Source organism: Dermacentor variabilis, chromosome 3, assembly GCF_050947875.1.
Source record: "Dermacentor variabilis isolate Ectoservices chromosome 3, ASM5094787v1, whole genome shotgun sequence".
In the NCBI taxonomy this organism is placed as follows: domain Eukaryota; kingdom Metazoa; phylum Arthropoda; class Arachnida; order Ixodida; family Ixodidae; genus Dermacentor; species Dermacentor variabilis.
In genome coordinates this window covers 45,353,257-45,377,765 of record NC_134570.1, presented here as the reverse complement: position 1 = coordinate 45,377,765, position 24,509 = coordinate 45,353,257, and the positions used below count along the sequence as shown (strand labels likewise).

General features: G+C 47.5%; 1 protein-coding gene across 3 annotated transcripts in view; it reads left to right on the top strand.

Moving 5' to 3' along the window:
• Window positions 1–24,509, top strand: part of LOC142575501 (carbonic anhydrase-like) — a 151,605-nt gene that overhangs the window by 26,792 nt on the left and 100,304 nt on the right. The window lies entirely within an intron of this gene.

Below are 24,509 nucleotides of genomic sequence, written 5' to 3'. Positions count from 1 at the left end.
CCGTACGACGTATGTATCTTACTTGCAGATCTCTGTGAGCCGGCCATAAATGTCATCCTTCATTACTGCCTCATTATAAGTTCGCGTCGCGTAGCGAGAGCAGCATTTTTTTTTCTCTCTCTTCTGAAATGCATATACATCCTTGGACTTTTCATTGCCGTTTGCCACCCATTCGTGAGCAAACTGGTCCCGTATACCTGCATTGGAGCCTGTTTAAAGATTCCGTATCAGTATATCGACCGAACGCCGTCCTGGTAGATCCCTCTTTTTTTTTTCTTGTTTTCTTTCATTTTCGTGCTTTCATTTAATTTCAAAATTTCAGCTTATCATTGTAGCATGAACGCGCTCCTTTTCCAATCGCAATTCCGTGTTTTGTATCGGCGGGCTGTATATATGCGTTTCTTATTTCGGTTTTTTTTTTCATTCTCCCGCAGCATTTTCGTGCATTTTCAATGTACCATGTAGGAAGAGGTGCGCAGCGTCTCCTATATGCAGGAAGCAGCATTTGCATAAGCTCGTATAAATAAATGAAGTTATTTCGCTACTCCCGCCCACCGCGGCCTCGTTTCGTTGGGGGGGAGGGGGGATAGCATGTCACTAATGTGCCGAGGTTTTGGGCGCACGTTGAATATTGAGCGCTTCTTGACCTAATCTCTGAATCACGTGTAACTTGGGTGGCGATAATTTCCTCTCTTTTCCGATAATTCCCCCCCCCTCTCTCTTCCACTCCAGTAAAAAAAAATATAAATATATATATATATATATATATATATATATATATATATATATATATATATATATATATATATATATATATATATGCTGACTTCAACGATTGTGCAGGTTCTTAAATCATTTAGTGCGACGGCGGCGGTTTCTTACTGCGAACACTGGCATCTCCCCAAAAAGCAACTTTATTTATTTATTTATTTATTTATTTATTTATTTATTTATGTTAAAAAAAACACTTGTTTATTCTCGTTCGCGGCGAAGTTCGAGGTCCCTTTCTCCATTGCAAACTGCTGCTGAGATGGCTGCCTCCGGTGTATAGACCGGTCATGCGAGGAGACCTAGACCTTTGCTGTACAGGGCTACAACGACAGGCGCGACGACTGGCGGAAACAGCCGTCCCGAGGCGAAACAAAAGTACACGTGGCTGTGCGTTCACGTACGTCACTTCGGTAGAAGCACTTCCGTCATGCTTCCGGCCACAACAAAAAAGAAAGAAAGAAAGAAGGCTATAGCCGCAAGGAGAAGAGCACATCCTGTTCACCTTCGTGTCACTGTAGATAGACGAAATTGCAGCATTTTTCACAAACACTCACCGAACATCTGGCTCCCTTAGTATTTTTTTTTTGTACCTTTGCGTCACACGTTATAGGCCCTGGGTCCTTCGTACTCGCACGTAAGTTATTTTCTTTGGAAAATCACCGAAACACGGACACAGAAAAAAGAAAAAACAAGAAGGAAGGGGGAAACAAAGGAAAAGGTATGCACATCCAACGCACATGTTGAAATCTATTGGAATTAAGCTAAACTTTAGTGCAGCAATTAGTTAAACGCTACACAGCTAATTACGCCGATGCGTATACGTTTACTTTCATCGTGTGCCAAGTGTAACCGCCCGCAAGGTATTCCTTATGCACAACAAGCGACACAACTGTCTTTTTTCTCATGCACTTTCGTTTGTATTTATGCACGCACTGTACAGTTGACAAGCTGTGGCGAAACGCAAACGCCAAATCGGGCGTATGTGCTTGTGCGAGTTGTGCGAACCGTCATATGTCACGAGGACGAGGACGATGTGCGATGCACGTCGAGGGCACAACGCCGATGACAGGCGATGAACCACGTGTAAGAATTCTGCGTCCCTTAATTGCGTCGCGGTGGCACATGCCTTTTCTGGGGTATCGGCCATAAGTGGGCAAGCATACATACAGTGGCACGTACTGAACGCATAAAAAAAGAATGAAGGGAATTTTAAAAAATGACGTTGAATATGATGCAATATTCTAATAAGAGCGACCTCTTATTAACGTTATACACTGTAAAATAAATTACACCTTTAAGAATGAAAAAAAAAATAGCGTAAATGTGTCTATAACTCCCACCCTTGAGGTCTGAGTTATATAGATCGCACCCTAAGGTTGTGAGTTATAGACACATTTACAGCCTTTCTCATTTTTAAGGGCGTGAATTATTTTGCAGTGTGTGTTCAGGTTTTGTGCAATTTTTTTGTTAATTATTGTTATTATTCACGCAGAACAAGATGTGTACTTACGATGGCACTATACTTTGTCGGTCAGCACACAGGAGCTGGAGCCCGCGTGCTGGTACACTTTGCATTCGAGGCACCTGTAACCTTCGATATCCACCGAAATACCGACCGACCCAGTAAGAGACAGCAACAGGGACGCAGCAGCACGCATGAAGCCATGCCAAGCCAAGAAGGGTAGGGCAAAGTAAGCTTCGCTTTAAAGCCAAGCAAATGCCGGTCGTCCCACGCACTGTGGAAATCGGCGTAAGCGAAGCCTTTGGCAAACCGACACGGTGAAAACGGGCGCACCTGGATCGGAGACGCGCTGCGTAAAGAACTTCTTGCTGGGCAAGTTGGCATTGATTCTCTATATACGAATGGGCGCTCTGTCCCGTTGTCCTCTCTTGGGCGCTGCGTGTTGCTTTTTTTGGCGGCTTGAAAAAAAAAAATTAGCCGCTGCGAAGACTTCGGCGACAAGCGCGGTATCCCAACCGTCAGCGTATAAGCGGCGGAGAGAAACACAACACAGTGCCACTTATGTGCTGTCAACGCTAGAGTTTTCCAAGGTAACTCAGGGCGCTTTGATTGTTTAACTACCTCCGGAATGACAGTTTGTCAGTTAGGCATTTGTTTGATCTTCGTGCTTGTGGCTTGAGGCCTATGCTTGTGTCTCTACTTCACAAACGCCGCACCTGCGTTTTATTGGCCTAAACGTCGATGCAATTCTATATATATTTTTTTTTTCTAAAAGCGGAAGGCAATAAGAGTTTGATCACATGCATGTTCACTGCGAACTGTTGCATTTGTAGCGCGACAGCTCGTCGAAAAAAAGAAACGATCAATATGCAAAGTCACAAGGGTGACTGATGCCAGAAAGACGAAGTTTGAGGCGGATACATGCGCTGACCATCATTTCCGCGCCGACCGTGAATCGCCGTCCTTACCAACTCCCGTGGCCGCTATAGTCCCGAAGTTTCCTGCATTACTTTTTGTAGGAAGCATTATGGGACCACCACCGATCACACCATCTAAACCACGGCCTCCGAGATCGCGGGCAATCGCCGGGATCCTTGCGTGCAATCTCGAAGACCATGATCTATACCGCGCACTGTTCACTACGATAATTTCTGCCGAGAACTGCGGCGCTGGAGAGTTCAGACACTATGGAAACCATCTTTTGTACATGGATTTGGGTAATGTTCGTTCTCGCGGCTTCAAACATTCTTGTGATGCTACTTATTGCACTATATCTTCTAAATTTCCAAACATTCACAGTTTCTTTTTTTTTTCTTTAACGCCACAAGCTGCATACACGCGTGGTCGGTTCAAAGAAAGCTTCTCGTTAAAAATGGGCATGCGCCAAGGGATGTGACGTCATGTACACGCAACGGAAATTCCACGCACTTGCCAGACACGGCCCATGCATGATAGCGATTTATTGACGGCGCCGAAGTGCGGACAGCTGGTGAGATGTAGCGCATTTGAAATTCGAGTAGCCGGTGCTTTTTTTTTTTTTTTTGTCGATGTTTGCACAAAAACACACGAGGTGGGGGCGTGTAAATTGCCGATCTCGCGCGTGCTGCTAATGTTGCGTCGTAAATCTTAAAGCGATGCATCGAGGTTAATTTCCCCACCACCGTGCGTCTTTCTTTTATTTTTTTTTTTTTTCACGCAACAATGCACCGCTATTTGTTCGCGTTTCGTGCTTTGTTACATTTTTTTCCTTCTTGAATTTCCAAGCGCATTTCAAAAGCGCTATATATAGCGCTTTTGAACACCTAAAATTTCTTGCAGAGGCATCCACACCCATTTTACTGCCAGAAAACGTTCAGTCATTTGATGTTCCCCTCATTTCCGCTACCTTTGACCTTCGTGGCCATTAAGGCTTCCCCGGCCGGGGTAGCGGGTTAAATTCTGCGCCACTCGTAAAACACGCAGATAACTCTCCCGAGTGTTTCAGAGGCTTCAGAGAAAATATCTACAGACTCTCTAAAGCTGTCGTAAGGGCGTGGCCCGTGGATTGAAATGCGTTGTGCTCCGGCCCTCACTGTGCAGCGCTGCACACGAGTCGTCAGGCCTGCTATAGAGCTGTAGTGCTGCAACAGGACCCGGCGAGAGGTAGTCTGTGTACGTAACTCACAAGGTGGGCTTCGAGGACGCGGTCTGTATACAAGTGCGCTCAGGTAATAAACCTGAGCAGCGTATAAGGACGCCATCGCAACCATATAAAGATGTGTTCAGAGCAAGCATCTCGTCTTTTCTTTTTTTTTTCTTTTCAAGCAGCGCACGTTTGCAGGTGGCAGCTTTCTTCTTCTTCTTTTTTTTCCACCGCCTTTCACATTTGCAGTCCGAAAGTCGCATCCCGCTTTCCAAACTTCCTGCGTTCCATGTGCCACCGCCGTTCCTGCGTTAACCCGCAGGCCGTCCGTGCACCACTCGGACTGGCCTTGCATATATATTTATACGCCTGCACCAACCTACGGTCCAGCTGTACACTAGCCCCCGAAGACAAGTCTCCCATTGCTTTCTTTTTTCTTTTCCTGCGCACTTTCTCAACGCTTCATAATCCTTCGCCGCACGCGAGTTTGCACAAGAACCTGTTTTATGAACTTCTCTTTGCTTTAACTGCGCCGCCTTTATCCCAGACTGTGGCCTTTCTCCTTACTTGTTTCGTTCTGTAGTCGGCAACGTCAGAGATCGGGCCGCACCGTGCACAGATCGGCTATAGAGCGGACTGAGCTTGGTGCGTCAAGGTGCGCCCGAGATGCAGAAAGTGGACGGCTGCTGCGGGAACGGGGAAGAAGCGAATGCAGCCCCCACTAAATCCCTGCAGGGTGTAGTAGGACAGCAGGGTGTATAGTAGGACAGCGCTTGTGGTGTCGTCTTCTCGTCTCGTGGCCCGTCTACGTTTTCCGCTGTTAACACCATGCAGGATGGAAAACCAAGAAGCCCAGGCTGCTATTCTGGGGTATAGTAGTAGAAGCGGTATACAGAGCTGGGGGGTGTCGGCTCGTCGGGATTCCGATACTCGCAATCTTATATTCAAGTGAGAACCTTTCGCGGCTGGCCGACACGCCTTGGCTGGTTATGTGTATACACGCATGAAAACTGTTTTCCTGTCCTTGGAAATGAACCTCTCTAATGCAGAAGTAACTTCTTGCCCTAGATTTACCTTCACGATGTATAAGGTTATCGTGCGCTTCACTATAGGTAGGTGGGTAGGTTTAAAGGGAGTATAACTGGAGAAGCTGGAAGCAACACGCCTTCGGCTGCTTCGTATCGCTTCGCGCAAAAAAAAAAAAAAAGAAAGCCTACACTTTGCTTATTCGAAGGTGGAGGGAACGGCTCCTTCAGTGGCAGAACTGCCCGTGTTTCACGTTAAATAATCATAATACAAAGAGAAACGAACGTTATTATTTTTTTTCTACGGAGGAAGAAAGGGTGAGTGGGGAGTAGTAACCAAAAATGAATCGCGTTGTGCGAATATTCCAAATTTCAAGTGCGCATCAGTCTTTGCCGTCTGTTCGCTCTGTAGACATGTGCCTACATAGAAGCTTTTCTGTTGGCTCACGGAGTTGTTGGGCACGATGAAGCTGACGCCAGGTCCGTAGTGTCGACAGTGCAGCGCGCGTTCAGCGAGTCACATATCGCAGTGCGATTTCACGTAAGATGCTGGGTCCGGTCGTTCTGTAAGCTCCTCGCAGCCAACGCACGCGTGCCTCGTGCGCGGGAGCTCCTACGAAACCTGCACGGCGTCGACGTACGTCGTCGGCGACGCATGTCTGCGCAGTAGTTGTCGCCGGACCTCGACGAGTAGCGCTAGAGAGAGATAGGTGCGTGCTTAGGATTTTCGATTCCGTGCAGGAATAATTAGGGCACCACGCGGCGATTCCGCCCGTTGTCACGTCTGCCGACGCGTGGCCATCCATGGGCGTGCGTAAAGTCTCCAGCTATATAGTAGCCCGCTGGGGAAGTGCCTCTGTATACGTGTGCGGCTCTTAGGAGCGCCCTAATTCTGAGTGGCGATAAGAGAGAATCGTGGAATCGCATACGGCGCTTTTGAAAGTCTGTACCGCGTTTTCCTCTATACGTGACCCGCGTGTGTCCGTTCTGTGTCAGTGCGAAGTCTTTCTTTGCAGAAACGTTGTTGGCCCGTCTGGTAACGCTTGGCGGAAGGTCAAACGGTGCCGCTTTGCGGACAGCCGCGTGCAAAATGCTTCGCATAACATCGGTTCCCACAGTGCGTGGTATCCGCAGATTTCTCCCTCGTTTTCGTTATTATTAACATCTGTTAGTGCGTTCGGAGGGGTCATCACCGCGCCTGCTGCTACCATGCCCTTCCGACCTAAAGACCCGTTGCGGTCTTTAGGATCTTGCCAACACTCCTGTTAGGGCTGTCGTTGTAGAGATCATACTGTACTTTTTCAAGGGCATGACGAGAAGGTATGGCTTCTCAATTGCCACAGCTCGATAAAAAGGCATGTCGAGGTGAGCCTCGACGTGCCGTCTCGTCTGGCTGAATAGAATATTATTTATTTTTTTGTATTTGGTGTCTCTTTAAGACGATCGATTTTCACTAATTGGTTTTAACGTACGAAAGCAACACCCGGTCCATCGGAGAAGAAGCGCCGCCTATAGTGGAAGGCCGTAGATGGCATTTTGACCAGCCGGGGTTCTTGAACGTGCACCTAAACCTAGGTACGTGAGCGCCGTGCTTATTTATTTGTTTATTAAGAGCTGACACTAACGTCACGTGCACGTGCGCACACAACACGCGCGAGCGCGTACCAGTCCCCAGTCGGTCGCGCGGGCGAGCACAGCTATGTATATAAAGGCTTTCTCCAGAAACGTTCTAAGCAGCTCGCACTGCACAAAAGTGTATAACGACTTCGAATGCAAGGCGCGCACCGCAGAGAAGCACGCGTAAACAGCGCTATCGATGCACGTCTTACGGGTTGACGCGAGCAGTGGCAGGTGCTCCATCACGGCACGCTTGGCAGATTCTACTTAAGATGCGCAGACCGGCGTCCACGCGGATCCTCGTTGGCGCAGCGGGATGCGCGATGGGGAGGAGCATCCCCCGCTGCGAGAGTCGATGATGCTCGGATAGAGCGCCGCTTGCGGCGAAAGCTGCGCATTGCCGTATGCGTCGTAACCTTATGGTCTCTCGGAATCGGCTGCCCTCGCCATGAAACTGATTCATTGGTCAGTGTCGAGATCTGCCTTTCAGGGGCAATAAAGTAACGGCTCGGAGACTGCGGCCGCGACGCCGTCCTCGCTTATGCTGCAGCCGCGTGACCGCCGTCCCGTAAAACGCATATACCGTTCAACTCGTCCCAGCTTCGCAGCTGAAGGAAAACAAAGAAAAGAAAGAAAAAAAAAAACGAGAAAAATCGACATTCCAGGCACTGGATGGGAATCACTGTTATGCGAAGCTTTCGAATGCATAATCTGCATAAATTAGGCATAACACATCACGGTGGGGTATATATCTGCGTTGATGCGATAGGGTTGTGCACTGTCTGCGCGGGGCGATAACGCGATGCCTATAATTTGTGCGCGTGTTTGTTGCGACCGCTGTTGCGCTGCCTGCGGTGTGCGCACCTTGCGCCCGCCGAAGGTGCGCTGCGTGCGACGTCTTTCCTTTGGTATTCATTCAGCACCTTACTGTGGCGTCGCCAGCAGCACCGGTCGGGAGGCAAGCGAGGAAAATGAGACGCCGCTCCAGGACGACACCGAACCACTCTTCATCGTTCGTTCGAATGTTATACGCGCCGAACTTTACTGAGCACACGCTCACAAATGTTCGTGCCATAGAGTTTTCAACAATAATTGCTAGAGCCAATGTTATGGCGCTGCAATCGTTCAGCAACAACGATAATTATGGTTAGTACATGGATTTGTCTAACCTTCGGGCTTGTGGATTCAGACGTTCTTCCGGCTTCGTTTATTACGCTTTATTTACCTTCATTGGCTTAAACTTGAAACCAATCTAAACTCGTCACTATTTCTTTAATTCAGAAGGCAATAAGGCTCCGCAAACAGGCATAATCACTGCGAATTGCCGCAGTTCCGCTTGTCCATGCGTCCGTGACGTAACCGTTTCAACATCGGGCCTCTGCGCTATGGAAGTCCTGTGTTCGAATCCTGCCGTCGGACAATTTTAATAATGAAATTTTAGTAATCCTTATTCAGTTATTTACAATGCAGTACTTTCTTGAAAATTATCAGTTTGCAAAGTCGCAAAGCCGTTCAAAAACAGAAGGACAAAGTTCGGGCATAAGATCCACGCGCATAACCGTCATTCCCGTACAGGCTGAACCCCCCTGCTTGCAGCTCCCCGTATAGGATGGATGGATGCTATGAGCTTCCCCTTTGGAACAGGGCGGTGTGTTGCGCCACCAAGCTCTCGTTATTATGTTGTCTAATGTCCTTCCTACTTATGTTTAAAAAAAGGCAAAAGATCCCCACGATGAATTCCCATAACCAAACTTTCTGAAGCCCCATTGTGAACTTTGTTTTTGTACGCCTTCGTTGTTTGTCGTTTCCCTACTTCCACCAACCTTCCAATCGCCTTTTACGAATCTCCGTTGCGAACACGATTACTTTCCCCTGTTCTCGCTGAAAACCCAAGAGCTTCAAAGAGGCCGGAGGTGCCTAAATCAACCGCTGGGCAGATATATCTTCACATTCTAATAAAACATGCTCCACCGTTTCCCTAGCTTTGCTGCAGCAATCACATGATTCTTCTCCCTTGTTGTATCTCGCTTTATAAGGGCGCGTGCTAAGATCTCCTGATCTCGCTTCGAAAAGTAAACAGCTTCCGTTTGAGTTGTCATAAATTGTTGCGTTCCTTATTTCGTTTTTTTCCCCTCTTAATTAAGTAGTTACTCAGAGCAGGTTTATTTTGTCACGGCGAATGTCTGTCGCATCCCTACCATTTTTGCTTCCATCACTCGCTAGGCCTTGTGTTCTGGTGCTGCTGACAACGGTGGAAAGCTTCAGGGCAAGGTGCTGTGGCGTCCCGTGAAGAAATGCTATGAGCCGTCCAATCCCGAAGCTAGTGCACTAAATAAAGAACCAAGAGAGCAGCAGCTCTCGCAGAGTGCGCAGAGGTAGGCAAATAATGCTTCGTATTAATTGGAATCGAACCCTATACCAGTGTTTTTCCGGTGTACTCGTTATGTTTCATCTCTCAGCTAATGAAGAGGCTGCAGCTGATGGAAGCGCGAGACCGAAATAAAGTACAATTTTCACGGTGGATAACAACGTCAACTTTCGTGAAACACGCTATACATCTTTCGGATTTCCGCAGAACTGATTTGGCTTATTCAAGAAGCAAACAATAAACAGCATTTCTTGGTGATTAAGTTCATAGAGCGAAAAAGAAAAATTAACGTGGGTATATTTATTTATATGCGAGGTATGTGACTAAACAAAAATTACATCAAATATTGTTTCTGTGCACATAAGCTTTCTGTTAAACGTCTTCCTGTTGCTCTCTCTCTCTCTCTCTCTCTCTCTCTCTCTCTCTCTCTCTCTCTCTCTCTCTCTCTCTCTCTCTCTCTCTCTCTTTGTATTCTGTTGAATAAACTCGATTCAAGTTCAGAGCTGTCCATTGCCTATTGTCTATTGCTATTGCCTGTTGTCTCGTCACTCAGAGCTTGTATATAGCAAACTACGTTTAGTTGCGATGCAGTACTATAGTTTCCTGTCATGACTATAAAAGCCGCTGCCCCAGCGTCCGCTGTGCTGCACGCAACAAGAGCAGTGAAGCACGCACGTGGCGCGCTGAGACAAGATCGAGTCGCCCCGAAGCAAGGTCGCACCGCCGCGCAAATTGTCACGTGCGTTTGCAATAACAGCGCCAAAGGTTAGCTCTTTGTAACGCGCACTTTCCGTCGAATCAATCAACCTTTATAGCGCGAGATAAAGAAGATAGCGAAATTTTAAAGAGACGAGCAGTTTTTTTTTTCTGCTTCTTCTTTTGCATGTGTTGCCAAGTTGCGAAAAAAAAGCGAGACGTGGCCCCGTACAAACGCTTTCTTTTCTCTTTTTTTTCTTCTTTTATTGGCCGTTGAGCGAACCGACGAAGGGGCGGGACCCGACGACGCCCGAAAGGCACACAATCGCGATCTGAAAGCGCGCGCCTTTGTCACTTGTCACTCATGCAGCCGGACTTCATCGATTACTCGGATCAATGCGATGCCAAATGGCGTGTACAATGGGCTGCGGAGAACCTTCCTTTCGTGTTCGAAGGTTAGCTCATGGTCACGTGACGTTTAACTCTCGTCCCTGATCGCCGCCTGCGGGGTAGAACTAACTATACGCACGTTATAGACTTTCCGTTGCGGAGTGCCTTCTCTCGCGAGAGACGACCTTTAATAGGCAAGGGCCCTATAGAACACGAGAACCCGCGCTAGCTATGCGACACGTCATGATCGTTAGCTTTAGCGTGTTCCTTGTATTCCTACTGTGCATGTGATCATAGATCGGATAGTGCTCCACACTTGGGCGATACCGGGCCTCGCTCGGGTCACTGTTTCGAATAATAAACGTTTCTCTCTCTCTCTCTTCTCTTCTCTCTCTCTCTCTGTCTACACACACTTGGATTCATTGCATTACATGCAGGTGTACGCTGTTTCGAGTTACACGGAGCATGCGACTGCGGCGCGCTGAGGTCTTGCCGTATGCGCGCGGCGAGTGGTCAAGCCTCGCCGCTTTTCTTAATGTTACGGATTCAAACAATCTCCGCGGCGCGGAAAGCAGGGCTCTCATTCACGCTGCGTTCTTTGTTATCGTTATGCTCTTGTCATCGTGATCGTTATTCACGCTGCTTTCTTTGTTTCTCTGTTATGGCACCAAGGTGACACGATATGTGGCAGAACGTCTAAATTAAATTTTGCGCTGCTACCGCTTTAATTTAATTTGTAATAGAGTTTAATTAAACAGAGCTAAACAGAGTTTAATTTGGAACAGTACAAATGGCGCAATCCCTGCCCTTCGGTTCGATTACTACCCGAAGGGTCGGGCAGGAGTAGTTGTACCCCAACTCACGATGTGCAATAAACTGATAGCACACTATCACGAATTATCTTCTACACAGTTAACCACTTTCGAGATAACAGCCTCAAAGATGTGCTACGGAACACAACGGAGTTTCATCTACGAATTACCTAAGCTTTCCTAAGGCACTGCATAATAAAACGAGCTCGGTTTTTAGACACATCCTGACTAATATCTCGCAGAATAGGGCGAAAGAGCCTCAGGTTTCCTCTTACTTTCGAAACTTTGTTTCATATATACGTACCCATGTTTTTTTTTTCTCTCACACGTGTACTGGATCACTAGAAGGTCATCTGCACAATTTCAACCATATATATAGCTTTCCAAACTACAGACAGACATCGCTTTGTAGCGATGCCCCCCTCCCCCCAATAACTCACTACTGCGCGCTAGGACGAATTGAAATATTCCAAGACAGCACCAACGCGTTCAAGGACAATGTAAACCGGTGTATGGGATGCTAGGTAAGTCTATATAGTCAATTGGATTCCTTCCAGCCAGAAGAAGACTTAGTACATCGGCCAAATAAGAAGCGGCGTAAGCAGAAAGGCTTCTCTTTTGAAAGACTTCAGGAGACCGTATACAGTGTCTATAGGATCAGCGCGATCCTATATCCGCGTTCGTGTTGTCTTTCTCTTCTCGTCCTTGTTCAATTGTGCGCTGGAACGATGTTTCATATTGCTAATCATAACCAACTAGCCCAGCTGTCCATACTTAGCGATCCTGTCCGTGGCGTCGCCACCAGCACCACGCTGAATCGAGCCGAATGTCTGAGCGAAACAAGAGGTGTGACGTCACAACAAGTTACAGCAGCTTGTACGACATCCCAAAAGGCTCGAAAACGACGTCTCGTCGCTTTAGCCGCTGTCCTTCAGTGTTGTAGTTCAAAAGTAGCGTAGTGTTCGTTGTTACGTTGTTATTTAACAACCCTGCTGACGTCTTCGGCCAATTCGGCAACCGCTAGTTCCGTCTTGACTTCACATTATGAACGTACGGGCTTTACGTCTGCCTTGCTTTGCCGTATATACCATTTACCGATGGAGAATATGAACTCGGTAGTTTTCTTTCCTCTCGCTCCTTAAAATAAATTCGCCGATGTGCCAGAGCGCTCCCAAATTATGGGGCAGAGTGTTCCGCGTGTTGGGCATGCATCCGTATATATATGCAAATAGTTGAGTGCGTGGCGCGATAGGGAGTGGCTCAGAAGTCGTAGCCTGGCGACAGCTACGAAATTCAACAGTCGAGTAGCGGCTTGCCCCCGAGGTTCAAATAAGTGTAACGAGGCGGACAGCACAATTCCTGGCACGTATAGACAAGTTTTTTGTGCAAAGCGCGCAACCTCGAGACAGAAATTGTTGCCGGCGGGGGGCGTGCGTTTGCTCTGTAAACATAGGAAGCCGGTGCGGACTTACGCGATCGCCCGCGGACGGAAAACCCGTCCGTGGCCCGTACGCGGCCCCGTGTGTCGAGGCTCTCATTTTCGGTTAAATGACAGCGCTCGACTACACTTCCTGCGCCGAGAAGGCGTTTAGTTTGACGCCCGCGGCGCAAACCGCGAAGGCGCTGCAGAAGTGGCGCAAGAATGTCCGTCTTGCGGGGGTCTACACAGTAGACCGACCGTTTACGCATAATTTGTGTGCTTCCTTGTTTGCTGTTTTGCGACGGCTGACGGCAGGTCACCTTTTAGAAGCGCTGTTTAAGTTACATAAGGTCGCAGTTTTTGTAGCGATGGCAATTGATTACGAGGGCGCTCGAGGCGCGGTCGCGTTGTCTCGCTAATCGACGGCGCATGCGCCGATCGCTCTCGGTAGGATTAGGCGGTCTCCGAAGACGTGGAGCGGCGTTTGGGTGCAAAAGCGACGGAGCGCAGTCGGCTCCGTCACGTTCCAGCTCCCGCCGCCGCTGGCGCGTTCTCGCTGAGCTGGCGGCGCGGTTCGGATCGCGGCCGGCGTTGCGAGACGCCTGCTACATAGCTGCCAGGGCGATGTTCCCCTCTGCCCTGCAGCCGTTGTCTTACGCACGTGCTGCGTCGCGCCGACACGTCGTCCCCGCGTGGGGTTAGAACACCGTCCGGAGAGTTCGAGCGCAACGCGTTGCCTTGCCGTCGCTGTCAGCGCTTCGATCCCTTCGGGCGAAACGGCCAATGTATGCTAATGCGTAAGCATTCTACTATATATATATATATATATATATATATATATATATATATATATATATATATATATATATATATATATATATATATATATATATATATATATATATATATATATATATATATATATATATAACGTGACTAGAAAATATGCATACTCCTTATCTGGCAAGTCCCGGGCGTTCAAAATTAAGCTTTATGGCTTTATGGCTGCAGTAGCATGCTATGTTTTTTTTTGTTCTTTCTTCTTTCTTGCCTTTTTGTTCGAGCGCTACGTTATTGGCTCGCGAACGCATCTTTAGCTTTATTTGGACAACTGATACCGCAAGGCGCGTGCAGACGGACGTATAGTGAGCTGGACGAGACGGCCGGACGCGTCGTGTTTTCGACTGCTCGTGCTGCAGCACCACTCAGGATGATTTCGGGCTTCTGTTTCGTTAACAATGGCCATTGTTCGGTGTTTGCTGCTGCCAAACGCGAACATTTTGCGAATTCGATCGTATCGGTTGCAGTGCACGCGCTCGCACGTCTTTATTTTTCCCCTCTTTCTTTTTTTTTTATTACGTGAAGCCTTGACGCCACGACGCATTTCACTGTCTCACTTGTCGTGTAGTCGCGCTGCCCTCGGATCGGGCGACTCTCTACCCGGACACAGAGACGCTCCTATCACGCACAATGAATTTACTAAATTCCTTTACTTAGAGAGAAGGGTTTTCCCTCCGCCTCACTCCAAGCTAAGCAAGCCGCAGGCGGTCACGTTCAGTCTCTTGTAAACGAACTCCTGCCCAAATCCGGCGTCCCTTAACGGCGTATATCTCGATATTTACGCGAATTGTTCTTGCGTGGCCTGTGGTGAGGTTGCTACTTTGCCTCATATGCTCCGGGAGTGCGGGTCGCTGGGCCCGAAGTTCACCAAGGAAGAGTGGGACGCGCTCCTGCGAAGTCCCGTCTTTGAGGACCAAATCCTGGCCGTCCAGCGCGCCATCTATCGGGCCGGCAGACTAGATCTGTCAGTACCGTCGTGGGATTAGCCGGGTGCGCGTTTTGTCCCGTTTTGCTGGACCCAATAGGAGTTCACTCACTCACTCACTCACTCACTCACTCACTCACTCACTCACTCACTCACTCACTCACTCACTCACTCACTCACTCACTCACTCACTCACTCACTCACTCACTCACTCACTCACTCACTCACTCACTCACTCACTCACTCCTGTCTTGTGACAGACAATTGTCCCCAAGATACCAGAGTGCGCTAATAAAGTGTCTTTTTTTTTTTCTTTCTCGGCGATCTCTTCTTTTAACGTGCGCATGCTGTTTGAAACCTGGCAATGAATCAGCGTGTCACGTGAATTTATGCTTCAGCTGGTGCATAAAAGATAATGTCATCCTCCCCTACAAATGCTATAAACTCTAGGTAAATAAATGAATCTCAGTTCCCACCACAACATCTTCAGCATCTGCTGTCGATCCTTATATTGCTCTTCTCGCAAATGTAGGCTCGGGTAGTGAAGATCAATATCTGTGGGGCACTTCTTGCTTCGTCAGTGTCGCCATTTCAACTTGTTTACCTCAATCGCCGCAAGAAACAAGGTGAGGTCGAGCTTTCCTATGCTAAAACTTGCGAGGTGACTTATTTCTGTGACCGTCCTTATCTGCTATTCTCCGAGTGCCTTTAGCGAAATACTGCGCAGCTGTGAAGACCGCACGGGAAGAAAGAAAAATGTGAAGTGTTTAAACAGACGTTGGAGCTTCTGATCTCGCAGTCATAATAAAAAAAGGAATGATAATAAGGTGAGTCGACGATGTTGCTTTCGGACTTACAGTCGTAATAGAAGCACTTAAAAGGACATTAGGAGATAAAAAGCGCTTCGGCCGTAATAAATTGCTCTCTCTCTTTCTCTCTCTCTGTCTATCTGGTGATTGATTACGCAGTTTTTCACTTGCCCCTTTTTTCAAAAACAGCATTCTCAGCTGCCCCTACATTAAACTTATCAGGCCATATGGAATGTTAACATCGCGCCGTCAGCCCCTTAGCCGCAATTACACCTGGTCTCGCGCGTTCTGTGAGGGAAAAAAAAAGCGATGAAGTACACAACGTGGCGATGCTTTGAGGGAGAACCGCGAAAGATCAAATGGCTGGAGCGTCTTTCGCACAGTTCTGCTGCGCTGAGTATTGCTTTAGCAGGAGTCGTTCCCTGAATTCAAAACAACAAGTAAAAAATTTGGGGCGGAAAATAAGAGCGATAACGGACGTAATCGACTGCAGGAATTGGGCTCGACCCAACAATCCGTGCTTCCTTGCTTCTATACAGATGCCGGAAGTATCACTTCCGGGAATGAGGCTCATCTATTCCCGACCTTGGTCCAGACTCCGTTAGCGTTCTTTTATTTTTTCCTTGCACGTTTCTGTGTAGAGAAAGACGTCGATGAGAACGGTGGGGCTTATTTGAGTCTGGCTTGTCTCAAAGCACGCTTCTTCCTTCCATCCTGACAGCTATATACTGCTCTCTCTTCAGGTTCCTGCAACCCGGGAGACCTATAGGATCTTTCTCCGCCACCAGGTTTCATCCTTTCGTGCCACGACGCCTTCTTTCATTTTTACGCTGTTATATATATATATATATATATATATATATATATATATATATATATATATATATATATATATATATATATATATATATATATATATATATATATATATATATATATATATATATATATATATATATCTGTATTCCTTTCACTAGGAAGAACAGAAATAAAATTTAAAACATAGGCTGTGAACATGGTTGTCCGTTTGCGCCTCGTCTTGTGATTTCCTATCGTTTCTTTCTTTGATTAATTTTTTTTCTTCATGCTGGGAACACATTTATGTGGCTTCCTGAATGTGCCTCTGTCGTCCATTTCATCAACTCGCTCTCGCCGAAACTTTCACTCTATTAGTCACTTGTCACTTTTCTATTTCTCCTGCGGTGAGCTGTTTATCGCGTGAGCGGGTAGCAAAGTAGGATTATCGGAGGAACTGTATGTGAAGAATGTCGTCGTTTCTTTCATTTCTTGCATATATATATATATATATATATATATATATATATATATATATATATATATATATATATATATATATTCCGATATTTAATGCATCACGTCCGTTCGTTACATTCGTGAACATTTCTTCGCAGCAACTTGCCTAAACTTGATGATCTGTGGCAGTGAACCAGATGCGCCAGTGACAATCAAATATAGGTGTCGCACCGTATATAGACTGTGCACGTTAAATCCGTAGGGTCCTTCCTGTTATAGGCATGACTTTAATCACAGTTTTTGAACCACGAACGAGCACAACCTGTGTGCGTTTTGTAGCGAAAAGGCTGAAGGGGTGGGGGGGTTGACGTATGCACTTACTTGTCGCGGTGCACCGATTATTGATCCTTAGGTTATAATTTCGATATCAGGCAACTGAGAAAGAGCAATTTGGTTGGACACCTTGCTTATTTGCTCTGAATGAACTACATTCCACGATGAATCTGTACTTGTATGAGCCTGCCATAATATGAAATTAAGACAAAAAATAATGTGCTTTAATAGTCGTTCAACTGGTCTGTAAGGGAATCGAAAAAATGAAAACGGTAAAGAAGAGGAGACCACTTTTCTTAGCTGACTGCGAAGGGAAACGTGTAAGGCGGATTATACAAGAAATACTGGGATTATGAAACCCGACTAGCATTGCTAGTGGTGCTATATCTGTAAGCGAAAATGTGAGCATTCAAAGAAGAAGAGAACGAAAGAAACGTAGTTGCTAAAAGTAAATGTGGACGAAGAGCCTCCTCCAATGGACACCATAACTGTGTCTCTCAAGGATTTAGACACTTAAGAAACTATTCTTCAGAAGCAGTGGCGACTCGGCGTTCTCAGGTATCCTCGCCTCACCGTACTAACGAAACATGGTGCCGCTTTGCTTCTTTCGGCGGTGTTACGTTATCTGTCACGTTGAGCCCGGCATAGCCAGCTAAAAAAAGAAAAAAAAAGATAACGTAACCAATATATCTGCAGCATTGAAACACTGGCCCGCGGTTTAGTTGGGAATAACCGAGACTTCCTTCATGCTGACTTCCGTTGCTAAATCGCTGACGCGTGCGACATAATGTAGAGGCGAGGTACGGTATATTAAAGCGAACCCCGAGGTTACACCTCTACGCAAGAGGCACACAACCGTGCATGACGCGCCAGTCGAATGAAAAACCGCACGAAACCCTGTTTACAAGCTAAAACTCAGAGATAGAGACAGACGCCCAAGGCGCGCGCTTGCGCGCTGAATTTCTAATTCGACGTCGACCTTGGCAGCACGCATTGCCGCATACTTGTGCGCTTCCCCGCTAAAGTTGGAGCTCTCGAAGACACCTCAGGATATTTATGCATGCGTTACGCGCCGCGCTTTCCCAGAACGCGCGCGCTAAGCGGCCTCACTTCGACTCGCGCGTTTTTGTGGCGCGCGCACTCGGTCGCAAACACGCGGCGAGTTATTTGGCAACGAACGTTCGCAAATCGGCGCCTTCTCCGTGCGTTATCCGCCAGCGTTCCGGGGCTCCGATGGTTTTGCGGGAAGCTGCGCACGCCTGGGACGGTGGGCAGCGAGAAGAGTCGTGTTTGCCGTCTCGCGTATCCGCGTGTCACACAGCAAGCGAAGAATGCGACACGCGATCGCCGCGTGTCTCGACGCGTCTTGGATATCGCTCGCGAACACGAACGCGCGAAAATGGAAAGGCGTTCGCGCGGTTTGCACGGCGCGTGCCTCACTGTACGCATGAAGTCCCACGAACGACCCGCAGCCGGCAGTTTCTTTTCTTTCTTTCTTTCTTTCTTTCTTTCTTTCTTTCTTTCTTTCTTTCTTTCTTTCTTTCTTTCTTTATTTCTTTCTTTCTGCTGACGGGTTGTCATGAGGTCTCCGGCCGCACGTAGGAGCTTGAAGGAGTCGGGGAGAATTTGGCTGACAGGTGGTTGTTCCGTGCATTGTGTGACAAGAATATGAGCATCAGGTCCCGCGTGTTCACACTCACATAAAAAAGAACGCTGTTACGCTAGAATTCCTCGCAAGAGCAAATTCCACCCCATCCCGATGCCAGACACACTATCATGCGAAGGAGTGCCAGCCAAATGTAAAGTGCACCGACGAACGAAGAGCCTTGTGAATTTTGCGCTTGTGGAATATGAGATGAGTGTGAGGAAAGCTTGCTAAGTTGGGCTACTTGGTGTCAGTGGGGAAATTTTTTCCTTGCACGAGTATGAGTGCGAGCGTATACAGAGGGGGAGCCTTTCCCACGTGAGCTTCGAAGCCGTTGTGTTCTCTGAAGAGCATCCGAAGGCCATGGCCAATTGAATTGACTGAATTTAATTTAATCTGCATCAAATCTGCGAGGAATATCACGCAAAAAAAAGGGGGGGGAGGGGTCTGCACGTTTCAGCTTTTGGTGATCCTGACCACCTCACACACAGGGCAGTGTGTATGATGTGCGACTGTCCCAAGTTACCTCCTACGTCCTGCAGCGGATACAAAGAATCTATGTACTTCGGACATGCCCTGGTACTAATGGCGGCCGTGATCATGCGCTTAAATCAGCACTGTTATGACTTTTTAAAGCTTACTAAGTTGACGAACACGAGCGATGACCAACGATCAACAAATTTCATAACACACCCCTGCAGTATCTGCGTGAAACAGGTATCCATATAATTTCATTCCCAAACTTGTATTTCGCATGATGAAAACCCGCATGAAAAAAAAAATATCTGCCTTAGATCTGCATTTTATCTCACCAACTCCGCGCAGAGAAGTTGCCCATGTCAGCCAGTCAGTAAACAAACGCCGACAGCGTGTTCCAAAAGGGGCACGAGGGCTTGCGCTCCTGCCCTTAAAAGTCAAGCCCGCTTTAAAAAGAGCTTGCCCTGGCTGATAATGTACGCTACTAATTTACTATGCTACTAATCTATTAATGCACTTACTAATCCTTCCGCAAAGCTTCCGATAAGTCGGTGTCGCTATACTCCGAGCGCGATCAAAGGCGCGCAAAGGAAGAGGCTTCCTAACTCGTTTCTCTCTTCCTACTGGCCGACACAACCCGTTCTTTTCGCCATACACTGCTTTGCTTTACATAGTTCACTCTGTATAGCTTCGTGCTACAGTCGGGAGGATGGCACCTTTTTTTTTTCGAGGATTCTTCCTCCACCTTGCGGGCCTCCGCGGAACTTATATCTGCCCTATATTCACCGTGCGGAGCAGACGAGGCAAAGTATACAGTGTAGGTGCGCCATTGTTCTTGTTTGCTCTTGAAGTGCGACTCGCGGATCGGATATATAGGTGTGCGAGGCAGGGAGAGAGCCGTGCTTGGAACGGGACGCGCTGGGGTGGGAGACGCGCCGGGCAAGGACGTCCTTGAGGTCACCGCGACTGGCACGCCCCGTCGTCGTTGCCGTCTTGACGCGCGACGTTAAACGGGAAGCACTCGGACTCCCTCCTGCCCTCCCTTGACAACCGCTGCTGATCGCTCTTTTTTTTATATTTTTTTGGCTCTTCTTTCGCGAAGCAGAGCGCGCGGCATTCCGAACACGTGCTTGTCGCCGGCGTATGTATAATGGTGGTTCCACGACGCCGAGTATTACGCTTCCCGATTCGAGTAGGCGCGTTTTAATTACGAAATTTAATTGGCTACATCTTTCGATGGGTCGTATATTGGCAGTGATCCAGTATCCGCGTGGTAACGAATGCCGGTCGTCGAAGTATTGACGTCTCTTTTAAATGCGTCTTGCAAAGGTTGCTGATGCGGTTGCCTCGTAGAATTTTGGAGCGGTTGCCTATGTACTTATTTTTTGTTTGTTTGTTTGTGTTTGCGTGCGTTCGTACGCGAGCGAGAATGTTGTGTACAGTCTGCTTTGGAGTGTTTCCTTGAAAGGTAGCCACAAAAAAAGACCGCCCCCATTAACTAGCCAAACACTAGCCTCCCTAAGCTACCTATACTGGAAAAGTAGTCAAGAAAGCATCCAAACGGTGACTTAATTGTCTGTACATAAAGCGAAACTCCGCTCTACGCAACGCGGATGCGAGGGACATGTTCGAACGACTAACTAGCTATTACATCTTATCAGTTGGAAGAGAGGGTCACGTTGTGCTTTAGCCGAGTGCTCGCTCCTGTCGTAGTGCAAGACACGGATGTTTATGCAAAGCGTAATGGCACCATAATGACGCCGGGTGTTTATTTCGAACGCAGGCTAAATGCGACTGAGCAGTAGAAGAGCCGGAATTAAGTTGACAAGCCTCAAAAAGCAGCATCTAAAGGTAACCCAGGGCATCGCCGTATATACCGACAACGATGTGCGGCGGCTTGCGAAGCAGTGATGATGATGTTAATGGTGATCACGATGGCAATGATGATGATGATGATGATGACGACGACGACGACGACGATGATGATGTTGTTGTTGTTGTTGTTGTTGATGATGATGATTATTATGATGATGATGATGATGCGCATCTAAAATGTAGCTCCCCGCACCCACTATGGGGGATGGGCCGAGAATCGGGCGGTTGTGCGCACAGTTAATCCCTTCAGAAAAGCAAGAACTTGAACAGGCAAAACTTGAAACAAAAGATTAGTGCGCAGTTGAGAAGTGAGACCAGATGAATGGACGAATACATTTGCAAAGAAATAAAAAGCATATTCGTTTAGAATGGAAGGAATTCCGAAAAGGATACATTAGGAATGGTAAGGAAAGAAATAATTGGCCTGGTATATACGTTTTATGGTTTTCATGAACTCGCACACAGCGTCAAACACGTCCCTGCGCCTTTCTTCTTTCTTTTCTTTTTTTTTTTTACATGTTTCTGCAACCGGCGTTCGGAGAATGCCTAGAGATTGCCCACTGCGCGATTCGCAGGTCCCCGCGAGTGCATCGTGGAGTGCTTTTCTACGACGTTCGCCGAGGCTTAAGTGGCCGCCTCGTCGCGACAGATTGCCAGGGCGCGTGATTTGCTTGAAGTGCCCTTGCGATGGTGTCTGCCCGGAGATGTATAATGGCATGTACCGAGGAACGCGAAGCTGTCGGCATAACACTCTCGTTCCGTCTGTTCCTTAAACCGCTGTAGAGGAGCTCTTTAAGAAGAATTTTACTGAAGCGCGTGTCTTTACAAGAGGCCAAAGGGACCGAAACCAGAGTCTATTTAGCATACGCGTTTCGTGAAACGGCCTTTGTCCGTGTAAATTATATTCTGGCGTCGTGAAAGTGTGAGAACGAACGATTCTGCCTGCAGCGCAGGAGTTACATGCGTTTTCGAGCTGAGTGCTGCAACTGCCAATTAATTCAAGTGAGTGAGTGAGTGAGTGAGTGAGTGAGTGAGTGAGTGAGTGAGTGAGTGAGTGAGTGAGTGAGTGAGTGAGTGAGTGAGTGAGTGAGTGAGTGAGTGAGTGAGTGAGTCGGTCAGTCAGTCAGTCAGTCAGTCAGTCAGTCAGTCAGTCAGTCAGTCAGTCAGTTAGTTAGTTAGTTAGTTAGTTAGTTAGTTAGTTAGTTAGTTAGTTAGTTAGTTAGTTAGTTAGTTAGTTAGTTAGTTAGTTAGTTAGTTAGTTAGTTTAGCGCAAACCAGCGAGCGCGCCTCAACGCGTCTCGTGAAGCACCGTTTTATCCTAAAAGCGTTGGGTCAGCATTCTCTGCTGTTTGAGATCAGTCCGCCAACTTCGGCCGATTAGGTTTCTGGCCACGGCCTTCCAGGATCTGTAGGAGAGCGCTGGTGTTCAGACGTTCATATTGAAGCCACGCGATGCCGACATGTGCGCGTAAGCATCTTTTGAGCTACCTTTATCTGAGGGGCGATCTGTGCGGCAGATACGAATGAGAGATGCATGCATGCAAGTACGTAACGCATTCTAGCGCACTGCTTGTACACCATTAGGCTCGCGGTTAGCTTTTATTTTTTCTATAGTACGTATAAATAGCGTTCCCGGGGGAACAGTGCAGTTATTAGCCGGGACGGCAAGGCGTATACCTGTCGAGCCCGGCTTAAAAATAGAGCGCGCAGTGCGGTGAACGAACATCAGGGCAGGAAGACACTCTGATGCTAACCTAACGGCCACTCTATACTTAGGTAAGAGGCGGAGTTCTGCGAATGCGCATTCTCGTCTGACCGCGTTTTTAGGCGCGCAACGTTGACGCTATTTGCGTTCTATACGGAAAGTTACCTTCGTTCGGAGCGCTTCGCGTATAATAAATAAGGTATCGGATAAATGCGAGAAACGAACAATTATTAACGTACAGGCGCGAGCGGTATGCGACAGAGCACGATATCCATTTATTAAGCAGCGGTTACTCGTAATGCTTGAGTTATAATCTGACACCTGATATAGAGTAAGTAGCTTTTCCATCATATACGTACGTTTGGTCTCGTTTAGAACATTTACGCTAGGCATATGTGTTTGGCCACTACAACCTCATCAAAGGAACTGGGGTGCTCCCCTTCACCACTGCTGAATAAGGTACAGTTGCTTGAACGACAACAACGTTTTGGCTAGCTGAATCGATCTCCTTTTCTTTATTTTGAAAGCACAGTTCAAACGCCAGAAGAAAGCGCTTGCTTACTTTCGCGCTGTAAACTGGGTGATCGTCTTGCAAGTTTTTCGGAATTTTTAAAAAAGTCGCCTTTTGCAGATAACACAGATCTAGTCCTTGAGCTGGATTATTCATAGGAGCGGACATTACTTCGGGGAGAAATCGAAACACATATTCCGCTAATTAAGATTTGCTAATTAACATCGTAGTTAATTACATTAAGGTACATGTTGCAATTTGCGAACTGTAGCCGGGGAGGTTGCAAGGCGTATCCACTTGGTATAAACTTCAAGAATGACTCCAGTTTGGAGATACGCGCATTCAAACTCGCCGTAAAAAAAAATGCGCTGTTGTTCCACTTACTTTTCTTTTTTAACAAAGCGATCTGTTATGAATTGAAAGCAAAAGTAACTGGAACGCCCACGTACTTCGTCCCACATTATGGCAAATAATATCTCGAAACTAGCATCATCCTGGAGATTAATTCCAACTAGATACACGTGGCAAACTCGCCGGTTACAATGCGCAAATTGCAGTATGCGCCGTAATGGAATTAAGAAGCTAATAAGTAAATTTTTGTTAGTTAGCCGAATACACGTTTCGGTTTCTCGTGCTGGTAACGTACGCCTCTTCGGGTAATCCAGCTCTAGGACAAGAATTGTGTTATCTGCATGCCGCCGGCGATCTATAAAAAAATTTCGGAAAAATATAAAAATGATCACCCCGAATAGCTGGTGTTCCGTGACAGGAAGGTGGCACACGGGGGCACAAGGCTTGTGAAGCGCCTTCATCCTCAGCCGATGCGGCTTTTAAAGAGAACGCCCCTCCTCCCTCGCCACACCCCTCTGCCTCTCGCGCCACAGGAGGGGGCACGCATCTGGGCCGCGTTCCTCGCTCGCGCACGCGAGATCGAACCGCGTTCGCCGGCTCACCCTCGCACGCTTTCCCTCATACGGAACCTCACGGCGACGGCGACGGCGGAAATGCGCCTGGAGTGTCCATATAATTGCTATCGCAATAAGGAAGTCCTAATTGTCTTTGCCCTTCACAATGAGACGGGGAAAGTTCACTTGTCCTCGAATGCTTCTCCGTGACGAAGTAGCGTCGGCGAAGCGTTCCTCTCCGGCCCACTTGTCTCCCTTTCCGCCTGACCTGTGCACAATCTTTATTTATTCGCTCCTCTCTCTCTCTCTCTCTCTTCTTAATTAGCTTGACGACGATAATGGATTCTAATGAGGCCGAAGGTCCCCCTGTTTGAAACCATTCGCCCAAATTGTACACGGTGCAGTCGTCGCGAACGCCTCTCGGCCCCACGCTCACCTCTCTTTTCTTTTTTATTTCGCTCACCGTAGGAAAGCTTGCTCTCCGGTGACACTCGCCTGCATTGAGTGTCGTGTGTCTTCTTCCCACCTGGTCAGTGTTTTCGGCTGG